The sequence below is a fragment of the Pongo abelii genome, chromosome 4 (genome assembly GCF_028885655.2).
Source record: "Pongo abelii isolate AG06213 chromosome 4, NHGRI_mPonAbe1-v2.0_pri, whole genome shotgun sequence".
NCBI classification, from domain to species: Eukaryota; Metazoa; Chordata; class Mammalia; order Primates; family Hominidae; genus Pongo; species Pongo abelii.
Window position 1 is genome coordinate 111,121,703 of NC_071989.2, and position 13,389 is coordinate 111,135,091.

The window sequence follows — 13,389 nt, forward strand, 5'->3', positions numbered from 1 at the left end:
GAAAGTTGTTGGAGGACTGTGCATAATCACCATAGTGCAGGGTGGGTAATAATTTTTCTCAACTAAATGAGAAAGGGATCGTCAAGAAAGTCATTGGGAGTTGTTGACATGAGACCCCTAGCAATAAAGCACATAAAAACTGTGAGAGGTTATGGCTGCTTAAGCCTGAGGGCACAGGGCCAAGAGAAAAGAGCTGCACTGGAAGTAAGGTACACTTGTATGGCTAACCGGCAAAAAAGCACAAGTGTTTCTCACAGACCAGAAATAAACTCCAAGGGTGTTAAGAATCCCTATCTGAAAGGACAATGTGATACCCATAAAGGGGATGGGCCTTCAGATAGATGCACAGGGCATGCGGAAAGAACAGTGGTTTCTGGTTGGGGTGAGTCATTGCCAGCCTCACAGTCCAAGGGCCCCAGCAGCAGCGTCTTTGAGGAGTCCACCAGAGAAACAATAAGCACGGAGAGATCACCCCAGGGTGGTCCCAGAGGATAGATCTGTGCCAGACGAGTAGAACTTTCCTGTTCTTTACTTCTCCTCCCACCCTTACCCCAACTCCAACTCTGATGTAAGACTCATGGAGAGCAAGAGGGAAGAAATCTGCCCTACCAGTCCCAGCTTTTTCACTGCCGACTTTCAGTTCAAAGCAGGCCATGCTGGGGCAGGGAAGGAACGCTCACTGTGAAGTGAGTTTGGAACGTTAACTGTTACACTGCACTGACATTTTAATTACTAAAACAAGAATATTCTTGTACCTAGAGGGGATTAGACAATTTATGTTATTACTGAAGATATAAAAACTATTTTGGGACCTGCCTAAGTTCTCATCCAGAGACAGGAAAATACCTAGCCTTCTCCAAGTAGAGTGAAAATATATTTAACATGAATAAAGTACTTAACATGGTAAATATTTTCTGTTTTCATCATTGTTCTTCTAATCAGCCCTTGTAACTTGCTTGGGTCTAGACCAGAGACAGGAAAATACTTAGTCTTCTTCAAGTAGAGTGAAAACAGATTTAACATGTATAATGTACTTAACATGGTAAGTATTTTCTGTTTTCATAATTTTCCTTCTAATCAGCCCTTGTAACTTGCTTGGCTCTGAGTCATACAGCCCTCCTACTGAGGACTGAATGAAGGTGTACATGCCAAAATATTGTACTGGGAAGAGTGGACCAAACAGAACTCACATACTCTTCCATCCACACCTCGGGGCTGGCTCAGCCCTCTAGGGCCCAAAGGGAGGGGAAAATCTCTTTCTTGAATGCCTGATTCAGTTTTTCCTATCCTCAGCACACAGTCCCGTGAGCAGAAAGAACAACAGGTAAGAATACGTTGTTTCAATTAAGGAAAAAAGTCAGGGGTGTTTGTTCAGAACAGCTCCTGGTACTAGCAAGCCCTCAATAGGTATTTGTAGAATGAGTACATGCATGATGTCTGTGGCAGCATGAGGAAGACTGAATTACTTCTGGGATTATGGTGGTAAACCAGCTCTGGCCACGAAAGCGAAATGGAGTAATTTGAATTGTGCCTTCAGAAACATTTCTTTTCCACAAGGCCGTAGGCATAGGGTGTTTTCACTGTAGAATGCCACTCCTTTCAGTAAAGGCGGCATTTTTCAATGTGATGTTCTGCCAATTCTTCCAGGTATTAATAGTAATATATAGAGGAAATAAAAGGCTAATTTGACTTCTATTTGGAAAATGCTGTACACTTTGTCCTCCCCACTTGGATATATATATATTAGCAAATTATGTAGTCTTTGAAATTGCAAAGGTTAATTTTGCTAACCCCAGTGTATTTACTAACTTTATAGGAAGTCAGAATATTTTTTCTTTCAGCACACTTGTCAATATCCCTCTGACTAGTGTTCTGTTTAGCAAAATTCTGGAAAAGACAGATGAAGGTCTTGTCTCCAGAAAGGCCCTGTGCAATGGAGCAGCAGTAAGTAAGTTAGTGTGGAAATTATCACAAGCCACAGTCCTCTGAAGTAGAGAGCAGAGCTGCAAGAGAGCAGCATTCATGAGGAGAGGTAGCTTCTGAGGAAGTGATGAAGAATCAAGAAAGGACTGAAAATCACTGTACCCAAAAGATGGGAAGGCCAAAAGGGAGTGGGAGCCCAATGGAGAAATGCAGTGTTTCACAATTTTGAGTAAGGCAAGACTCAGAACTATTTCTTGTTACTATAGGGGACAAAAGACTGAAGAAGTGCCTTAGTCTGTAATTTAGTAATAGTGAATTTTATTTATTAAGATTTCTACATCACTCACTGTGTGGCAGGCACTGTTCAGAGCACATTACAAATACTAATTCATTAAATCCTCAAAATAACCCTATAGGGTAGGTACTATTATTGTCACCCCCATTTCACAGATAAGAGAACTGAGGCATGAATACATTTACTAACTCACAGGCCAGGACACCAGCCCAGGTCACGTGACTCCAGCGCCCACACTGTATGCTGCCTTTTCAAATCCATCAAGTAGAACACAAGACACTGCTGAGGGTTATCCCATATCATTGAGTAGTGCAAACTTCAACTGCAAATATAAAGAAAAAACTCCCCCTCTTCTGTGTCCTCTGAAATGGGAGACAATTCTTCACCTTAATCAAAAGTGACTGACATTAATGTTTATACCTGTAGCTTCTTGATATAACCTTTTATATACCCAAGATGAAACTAAAATCAATGTGGAGGATAGTGTTCCAGGTAAAACAACTTAAGTGATAAAACATGTTACCTCAGCAATGTTGCCTGAGGGGCAGACTTACATATTTCATGAAAAATGTTAGGCAGAAGGTCTTGATGTCATTTCACGCACCATTTAACCAGATTTAGCTCCAGAAATAGAAAGGAATGGAAAAGGCTATATTTTTCTTTTTAAAAATATAACTCATATTTTGGTATAAAAGTAATTTGTGCACGCTACAGATAATTTTCAAAAACATAAAATTATAACTAAGCAAGTAAAAATTACGTAAAATCCCACTAGCCAGAAACAACTACACTGATTATTTACTTATAGTCCCTTTTTCTGTGTTGAATATATGTGTGTGTGTTTAACACAATTGAGGTCATTTTGAATATATTTCACATCTTACACATTTTACTTAATGTTATATTATGAACATTTTCTTAAAATCCCAACGTCTCTAAAAATCTTTGTATAACTATAATGTTTGTTCTAATGTCTGCCATCTTGTTTTAGGTTTTTATTATGTTTCAGTGCCAGGTTTTACTCTTTCAATATAAAGAATAGGCTTCTTTTGCTTTTATCTTCTGCATTGATTTGTATGGTTTTCAGTTCCTGTTTGTACTTACTCTTGAACAAAGAGGTTTCTAATTATGGAAGTCAAGATTGAAACTGACTTTTGACTCAGTCTACCTTAACAGATGAGAATGTTTTTATTTCCGCATACTTGTCCTCCTCCACTCCTTAATCTCTGGTAATATCATTTGGGGTTTAAACTATTATTTAACTATGTATATCTGTATGAAGAATATGTCAACATATATTTTTAAAGATATATTTATTTGTAAGGTTATAAAGATATAAATGTATCTTTAAAGATATATATATAAAACTTTTATATATAAAAAATGTCCTTCTATAAATATATATAAAAATATCTATTGAAAAATATAAATATACAATATATATTTATATATTTAAATATCGATGTATTTTAATATATTTATTTTTTAATAAATTAAAAGAATATATAAATATATGTATAATATATTAAATCTATAATATACATCAATATATGTTTAATATGTAATACATATTATACATGTTAAATTATATATTTATATTATATATTTTAAAATATATTCAATTATATATTATTTATTATGTATATTTATTATATAATATCTATTATACATATTTTAAAGATATATTTAAAGCATATATATAATTTAAAGGTGAATTAACATTTGCAATAAATTTTGTGATTAATTTATACAGAAAGAATTTTAAACATATAATATATTGCAAAAATAAAAATAGTATAAAGAGCAAACACTCCTTAACCTTTACCCAAATTCGCCTACTCTTAACATTTTATCCTATTTGAGTGCTCTCTCTCACACACACACACACACACACACACACAGACACATAATGTTAAGAGCAGGCAAATATATACTTTTTTTCCCCTGAGCTATTTGAAGACAATGAGAATCATCAGCAGGTGCTATATCCAGGAGGAAGTGTTGATAAGGAGTAGGATATTTGCATGATCTTAATGTGCTTCCCCATAAATTGCTTATTAATTGCAAGGCAGATTAATAAAAAGCAGTACTTCTAGAATGGGTACATTGGGCAACACTTTGACCTAATGATCAAAATTACCATCATCAGTGAAGGACAGATGTGTCTCCAGATGTGATACCTTGAGGAAGACAGAACATCACATAGTCAATTGTATTTCACTTCAATTTAACCATATGGAAACATCAAACAGAAAAATTGATAGGAAAAAAAGACAAAAAAATCAGTAAGCAGTAAGGACATAGAAGACTTGAAAAACACTATCATCAACCAACTTGACCTGACCAATGTTTATAGAACACTCCACCCAACAAGGACAGAGTCCACATTCTTTTTAATTTGCACAGGCAACATTTACTAAGATAGACTATATTATGGGCCACAAAACTAGTTTCAATGAATTTTAAATGATTCAAATTATACAAAGTATGTTCTCTGAACACAGTGGAATTAAGTTAGAAATCAATAACAAAAATATCTCTAGTCAATTTTTCAAAAAACCCACAAGTTAAAAAAGAAATCAAAAGAAAAATTCGCAAGTATTTTGAGTGGAATAAATATGAAAATAAAACATTTCAAAATCTGTAAGATGCAGCTAAAGCAGTGCTTAGAAGGAAAGGTCTGTGTTAGAAAAGAATAAAAGCCTCAAAACAGTAATCCCAACTTCCACTTTAAGTAACTAGGAAAAAGAAGAGCAAGTTAAACCTAAAATAAGCAGAGAAAAGAAAATAGCAATGATCAGAGCTGAAATCAATGAAATAGAAAACAGAAAAACAATTGAGAAAATCATTGAAACCAAAGTCTGGTTATTTGAGAAGATCAACAAAATTGATACACTTTTATGTATACTAATTAGGCATAAAAAGAATGAAAATACAAATTAAAAATATCAGAAAGGAGAAAGGTACATACTTAGATGTCATATAGATATTCAAAGAATAATAAAGGATAATTATTATGAACAATTTAATGCCAATACATTTGACAACTTGGAAGAAATGAACAAATTCCTTGAAAGATACAAACTACCAAAGTTTGCCACTCATGAAGAAATAGATCACCTGAATAGTACTATATTTATTTTAAAAATTGAATTTTTAGCTTGAAATATCCCCATAAAAAATTTTCACTGGTAAATTTTATCGAAAATTTAAGAAAGAAAGAATACCAATACAAACTCATCTGGAAAGCCAAAGAGAAGGGTATACTTTTCAGCTCTTTCTATGAGGCTAGAACCACTCTGATACAACACAAGAAAATCATCCTCTATGAACATACATACAAAATCCTTTATGAACATAGATACAAAATTTTAAACAAAATTTTAGCAAATCAAAGCCAATGATACTTTAAAAAAAGACACTATATCATGAGCAAATGGAGTTTATCTCAGGATATAAGATTGGAATCACATTTGAAAATCAAATGTTGTAAATTGCCATATTAATAGACTAAAGGAGAAAAATTATGATCATCTCAATAGATGCAGAAGAAGAATTAGACAACATTCAACATCTCTTTATGATAAAACATCTCAAAAACTGGGATTAGAAAAGAACCTCCTCAATCTAATAAAGAATGACAAACCCTATAGTTAACATTATATTTTTTGGTGAAAGACAGTATTTTTCCCCTAAAATTAGGAACAAACCAAAGATGTTCACTAGCATCATTTCTATTCAACATTTTACTAGCGATTCTAGCCAGTGCAATAAGGCAAGAAAAGGAAATTTAAAAAAAAAAATCTATGTCAGGAAGGACAAATAAAAATTATTTGCAGAAAAAAATTTTTTTTAAGTAAAAAATTATAAGTACTCAACAAAATTCTTCTAGAATGCAAAGTGAGTTTGCTAAGGTGGCAGGATACCAGGTCAATATTTTAAAAAGCAGTTGTATTTGTATAAATTATCATGAAAAAATTAGAAATTGTAATTGAAATATACAACTCACAAGACAAAAAATATGAATTACTTAAGGATAAATCCGACAGAAAATGCTCAAGACCTATACCATGAAAGCAATCAAATAGCACTAGGAGATATTAAAGAAGATCTAAATAAATGGGAGATATGCCATGCTCATGGTTTGGAAGGCTCTATCATTAATATGTTAGTTATACCCAAAATGTTTTATAACTCTGACACAATCCCAATCAAAATAACAGGAGGCTATTTTATAGAAATAAGATGATTCTGAAATTTAAACTGGATTTCATCGAGATTAAGAACTTTTGCTTTTCCAAAGAAACTATTAACAAAATGAAGACAATCTATGATCCAGGAGAAGGATTATACATCATATATTTGATAAAGGGCTTATATCCAGAGTATATTTTTAAAAAACACTCAAATACAATTGAAAATAAGCAGAAGTTTGCAACATATACTTTACTAAAGAGATGTATGGATTGCAAATAAACATATGAAAAGTGCATAACATCATTAGTCATTAGGGGACTGTAAATTAAAACCACAATATAATACCACTATCCTTGCTAGAGTTATTAAAATTAAAAATATTGATGATACTAAGTCTTGGCAAGGAAGTAAAAAAACGAGAACCCTTATATACGGCTGGTGGGGATGTAAAATGGTACAACCACTTTGGAAAAGAGTTTGGCAGCTTTTTAGAAAATTAAACATATACCTGTTATTTGACACAGTCATTCTACTCCTAGGTAACACCCAAGATAAATGAAAGCATATACACACAAACACTTGGACAGGAGTGTTCATAGCAGCCTTATTTGTAATGTCTGTAAGCAGGTGAATTGTGATATGGATATACCATGGAATTCTATTTAGCATTAAAATAGAAGAAACTATAACTACATGCAATAACATGAATTAGTCTCTGTATAATTGTGAGTGTAAGAAGCCAGGCGAAAAAGAATGCATACTATATCATTTAATTTATATAACATTTTAGAATATAAAAACAAATCTAATGACAGAAAGCAGATCACTGGTTGCCTGGATGGGTTGGGGGAAAAGCTGTTGGTGGTTCAGAGAATTATGGGGAGCTGCGAGGAAAAAAACACAGGAGGCAACTCTTGGGATTGAGAGATATCTTCATTATCTTGATTGCTGTGACAGCTTAAGGAGTGTGTACATATGTTAATACTTAACAAGTTGGACTTTTAAATAAGTACAGTTTGCTATATTTTAGTTGTACCTCAGTAAATCAATAAACAATAATAGCTGACACAAAGTGTTTTTTTAAAATGTCAGGTACTGTTTTTAGTTCTTTATATAATATACATAAGACATATATAAACATATTTAGAACAATACTTAGGTACACAATAAATATTAGTTGAAAATAACTCCAGTTTATATAAAATTTCTTTCAATGGCATATAGTAAACATTTTATCTCTGATTACATATAAAAATAATAGGTTCCCTTTGATACATGTTTAGACAAAGCAAAAAAATACCTGGTCAAAAGGCTTTCTTACACATGGAACCCAATGACAAAAACAGTAAGAACAGTAGCCACAATCATACCTCTCTCTCTCTCTGTCCCTCTCTCTCTCTCCCTCTATATATACTCAATATACATATATGCAGGTGTCCTCAACCCCTGGATATGTGTATTCCTGTTAGAAACTGGGCTACACAGCAGGAGGTGAGCAGCCAGCAAGCAAGCACTACCACCTGAGCTGCCCCTCCTGTCAGATCAGCAGCAGCATTAGATTCTCATAGGAGCAAGAACCCTATAGTGAACTGCACATACAAGAGATCTAGGTTGCACACTCTTATGAGAATCTAACTAATGCCTGATGGTCTGAGGTGGAACAGTTTCATCCCGAAAGCATCCCCCCACCACACCTCATCTGTGGAAAAATTGTCTTCCACAAAACCAGTCCCTGGTGCCCAAAACGTTAAAAGACCACTGCATATATGTATATATACATTCATACAGTAGTATTACAGGGATTTTATATCCATCTAAGTGGATTAGATTTATTTTGAAGAATCTATTCATGGTAACTAAAAGGTAGAGATTTCAAAGTTAATTTATTAACAAGGTACATGAAACAGTTATTGTTCAATGAATATTTTTAAAAGATGAATCCATGCACAATCCTGTTTCTCAAATTATTTATACATTCATGTAAAAGCCTTTTAATGAAAATAACTTCCAATATTAAAAAAAGTTGGTTTTGATCCCATAGCCAGAAAGTTGCTGCTATTTATGAAAATCACCACTCTTTGTATAGTCTCTAGTTGAAAATGCTAAATAAAATAAATTCTATTTCCAAAATTATCTTGTCATTGAAGTTAGCATTATTTGTGTAACACTAATTAGAGACAACTAAAAATAAAGTTAGTCACTGATACAGTTTGGATATGGGTTGTTTGTCCCCACCAAAACTAATGTTGAAATTTGATTCCCAATATGGTGGTGCTGGGAGATGGAGCCTAATGGAAGGTGTTTGGGTCATGGAGGCAGATCCCCCATGAATGGCTTGGTGTCTGTTTTCCTGGTAGTGAGTGAGTTCTCCATCTGACAAGACTGGATTAGTTCTCACAGAAATGTTCCTGAGAGAGTGGTTTGTTATAAGCCAGGGCATCCCTTGAGTATTCTCTCTTTCTACATATTTGCTTCCTCTCCATCATGTTATGAGGCAGCACAAAAGTCCTCACCAGAAACCACAGCCATGTTCTTGAACTTCCCAGCCTACAGAACCATGAGCTAACTAAAATTCTTTTATTATAAACTACCAAGTCTCAGGCATTCTGTTACAGCAACACAAAATGGACTAAGACAAGTATTTAATGATTTAATATCAGGAAATAAAAAATAATCCTATCTCTTATCTACTTTTTCATAATTTAAATATCATGCTGTTATTACTCACAAACTTTGGTTTATCAGAGGACTGAGCTCACTGCAGAGTTTATTTTTATTTTTATTTTTTTGGAGATGGAGTTTCACTCTCGTTGCCCAGGCTGGAGTGCAATGGCGAGACCTTGGCTCACTGCAACTCCGCCTCCAGGGTTCAAGCGATTCTCCTGCCTCAGCCTCCTGAGTAGCTGAGATTACAGGCATTCCCCACCATGCCCAGCTAATTTTTTGTATTTTTAGTGGAGATGGGATTTTACCATGTTGCCCAGCCTGGTCTCGAACTCCTGACTTCAAGTGATCCACCCGCCTCAGCCTCCCAAACTGCTGGGATTACAGTTAATTTTTGTAACAGTAAAGTTAAGGTGTAACCGTTAAAAAATGGAGAGGAAAGAAGTATGAAAAAGAGGAGGTAGAATAATGAAGGTTTCTACTATCTAAGTGTGAAAGATTACACTAAATATGCATACGAAATATGTAATTTCCAAAATCACCATTTAGCCTTGAGCTTATATTTAATTAGTTTATCAAACATTCAATATTTACTAAACTTGTATACTTAAGGAACTTTGAGAAGCACTATAATGGTTGATTCTTAAATCTCCAAGAAAAACAGTATATATTTTAAAAATAGCATAAGACTGCAAATTGAACCTTGTGAAACACATTTAGGAGGGATATGGAAGATGTAAATGTGTTTATCATCATAATTATATTGCAAAGTAACCTGGCTCAGATAGCAAGCAGTTCATGTAGATGATGGTAAGTAGTATATTACAGCCAGCCACAATTTTTGTTCTCTTCTCATTTTTTGGTACTCCTATTAAAATTCAGTTAAGAAAGAATTATCATTTTCTTCATCATCATCATCATCATCATCATCATCATCACCACCACCCCGGAACTGGTGTTAGTATTTCCCTCTCTCTCTCACACACCACACACACACACACACACAAATACACAAAACAGCAAAGTTTTGGATCAGATTGCCTAAGTATCAGAATTTTCTGTCAACTTTCTTATACCATGTCTTAAAATGTAAGTACCCAGATTTTTGGTTTTTGTCAAATCACTTGCCAAATGTGCTCGCTTTCCTTCTTTCCCTCCTTCTTTCCTTCTCTCAACAGTTATTGAGCACTTTACTATGTACTAGCACAGAATAATATTGTGGATGAAAGAAAGGAAAAAAAAGCCATGGTCCCAGACCTATGCTTTTCACAAGACCTGGAGGATTGCTGAGCAGTGATTCAATGCTTATCAGGCCTGTGCTGAACATCTTGAGGGTTAGGAGATTTCAGGGAGCAAAGAATCTGACCACAAAGCTATTGACTGTATCTGACCAGGTTGTGGGAACAAAGAAAGTTGCCAGTCCAGGATTTGCAGCAATGGAAAGGCAAGAACAAAAACTGTGACTAAAGAGATATGATAAAGCTATGCTAGGTTAAAGGAAGAAAAGATGCTTACACTCCAGGAATGTAGCACTATCTCTTCTCTGTCTCTGTTTCTCCATGTCTGTCTTTCTGTTTTGTTCTCTCTGTCTCTCTCTGTCTCTGTCTCTCCCTCTCTTTCTCTCTCTCTCACCAACCCCCCCCAACACACACACACACACACACACACACACACAAACACATGCAAATACACACCAGGTTTGAGTTAAGGACCAACCTAAAGCACACACAGTGTGATTTCAAGAACCAACTCTTTCTGTCTATGATGATTTACCACTGAGAAACAAAGGTTTTCATTTTCCTGGTGATGAAAAAAGGGTTAAAAATATGTAGAGTGTCTCTAAAGACACTTTTTTACTTACTGTTACTGAAGAACACATGAACCAAAAAGCAGGTTTATAACTTGTGGATGTTGTGAATGTTAGTATTAAAGATGGGCTTGCATTTCAAGAATAATCAGTAAGGTGATAGTACAAAAATCACAATGCCTTGTAAGGAAGTCACAGTTGTCCTACTGTTTGCTAATGGTAGTTAACATGATAACTTGTATAACAGATTAAATTTGCTAAATTGTGATGGGTGGAGGTATCACTTCCTTAAAAGGCTAGAAAGCTGTCAGATGTTAAAAGAGGTTAATACAGAGTCTCCCTCTGTAAGACAGTAAGGAGTCTTTATTGAGTAAATATTTAGATGTTCAAAGAACAGAAAGGGTAACTTGGAGGAGAGAAAACCTGGGCTTGGGAACAGTTTAGGACTCTTGTCTTCAGCATTTCCCAGGAAAAAGGACTCCAGTGGGCCAACAAAGAGACCCTGATAATTTGCTCAAACCCAATGTGATATGTGTAGTTCTTACACAAATTCCGAATAAGTAGCCTTCTAATATCACATTAGTTTCTCTGCCAGGTAGCGATATTTCCCAAGAGAAGTAATTAAATGGATTTTCTATTCCAAATTTGTCTTGCGTGAACTTGGGTAGTAAATTTTTCCGGGAATGCGTGGATGAATCCTTTTATTTAGACAATCACAAACTGTAGCCTAGGATGAGAGAGAAAAGAAATTGCAAGGTGATTTTGAACACTGGTTTATCTTTCCTAATTGCATACCTCTTAACATTTCCAAGCCTTTGTCATGTGTAACAGAAGAAGGTAATAAGACTATCTTATTCATAAGTAACTGTAGCGAGATTGAGATTAGTGAACATCAGGATCCATACCATTATGTCCCTGAGTCTTCTAGTCATGAATTCTGTTGAAAGCTTAGGTAGGATGATCGCTTAAATATAAAAGTCTCTCAGAACTGGAAGAAGTCTAAGATATGATAATCACCTTGTAGCGTACATTATGTGTACTGTTATTAAATGCGTATGTGAAAGTTCTGGGTTTGTCCTTTCAACTAAATTATAGTTTGAACTTTAGTGCATGTAAATTATGCATTGACAAATGCAGAATACTTTGAGACGTGAATGTTCAAGTTATTATATGTTATTGTGGGGAGTTTTAAGTAGCAACTGGAAACTTATGGTAAAATATTTATTTTAAATAATTCTTCTTTACCAACATTATTTCAGAAACACATCTAACATGTGGCTGTTGAAGCAATATGGAAATATGAAATATTAAGGAAATGTCACTTATATGTTCGTAAGTTTGGTTTGATGTACACTCACTTGATGTCTTGAGGAACTGGGGCTCTGTTGGTGCCAACCTCAATTAAAGCAGGAGCACTGTAGATACAGCATTTTGCCAGTGTTGATCTACTGATTTAGTAGGCATTCACTTGTTAAAATGAGTTCACATTTATTTGTTGTCTTATTTCGTTAGGTGGCTACACGGCTGATAATTCTCTGACTTTGAAAGTTTACTTTCAATTAATGAAAGCACCCAAGAAAAGAAGGGGAGAGGTGAATGTGGGAACTCTGGTTGCTTTCATTAAAGGTGGTTTTCCTGTAGTAAGTTGAGATGCTTTGTGTCTACTGAGTATAAACCGTGTAGCAACCTCCTCCAACTTCATAGGCTCTACTCTGTCTACAATATTTGTGAAGGAGAAGGTTTATTTCACATTCATTTCTGAGGCCTCAGTTTGGCAACCAATTTTCCACATGGCATCCCCTCCACTGCCCCCAGTTCCGGTATGGGCTTCTACCTTCTGGAACTCCATCTGTCCTCCATACTAGGGTGCTGGGCTGGACTTCACGTTGCTAATGTAGAAATTCTATACATCTTTTATTACTATGTGCCGTAATTCCCTCAGGGCACCAGCAGTCAACACTGCTGTGTGGGTGAAAGTTTTCCCTGAAGAATTTGGAGTTATTAAAGAAAATTCATTACAACAGAGAGGGGAAAACCCTTTTAAATTGTACCCTAAATATGTTTGTTTCTCTAGTCTAAATTCATGTTAAGGAACATAAACTATTTCTTAACTGCAATATAATATGGAAAGATGGGACACATTTTACATTGCTGTATAGAGCCATGTCTGTTCCCCCTAGCTTACCTCACAGGTGCCCTTGTTTTCTGACATATGTGTCCATAAAGCCTTCCCACTATTAGTTGTCTTGATGGGTCTCTGTTTTTTAGAACTAAGCCTTTTGCTTTATATAATTTTAGCTCTCCTTAAGCCTTTCCCACATTTCAGGTATATAGGTTATATTAATACTGAAAGCAATCTGGAAAAATGAATATTAGTTTTATAGATAAGGAAACAGTGTTAGATAGGTTAGATAATTTGAACAACGTCACATGGCTAGAAATCCTAGATTGTATGCTTTCAAAGTCCATGCTATCACTGGAGATTTTTATCACATTGTATCTT

General features: G+C 34.9%; 1 protein-coding gene across 1 annotated transcript in view; it reads right to left on the bottom strand.

Moving 5' to 3' along the window:
- Positions 1-11,028, bottom strand: part of GIN1 (gypsy retrotransposon integrase 1) — a 156,376-nt gene extending 145,348 nt beyond the window's left edge. The window contains exon 1 of the mRNA XM_054555239.2: positions 10,941-11,028. The gene's annotated coding sequence lies outside the window, so the exon portion shown is untranslated. The remainder of the gene's footprint in view (positions 1-10,940) is intronic.
- Between the last annotated feature and the right edge of the window lie 2,361 nt (positions 11,029-13,389).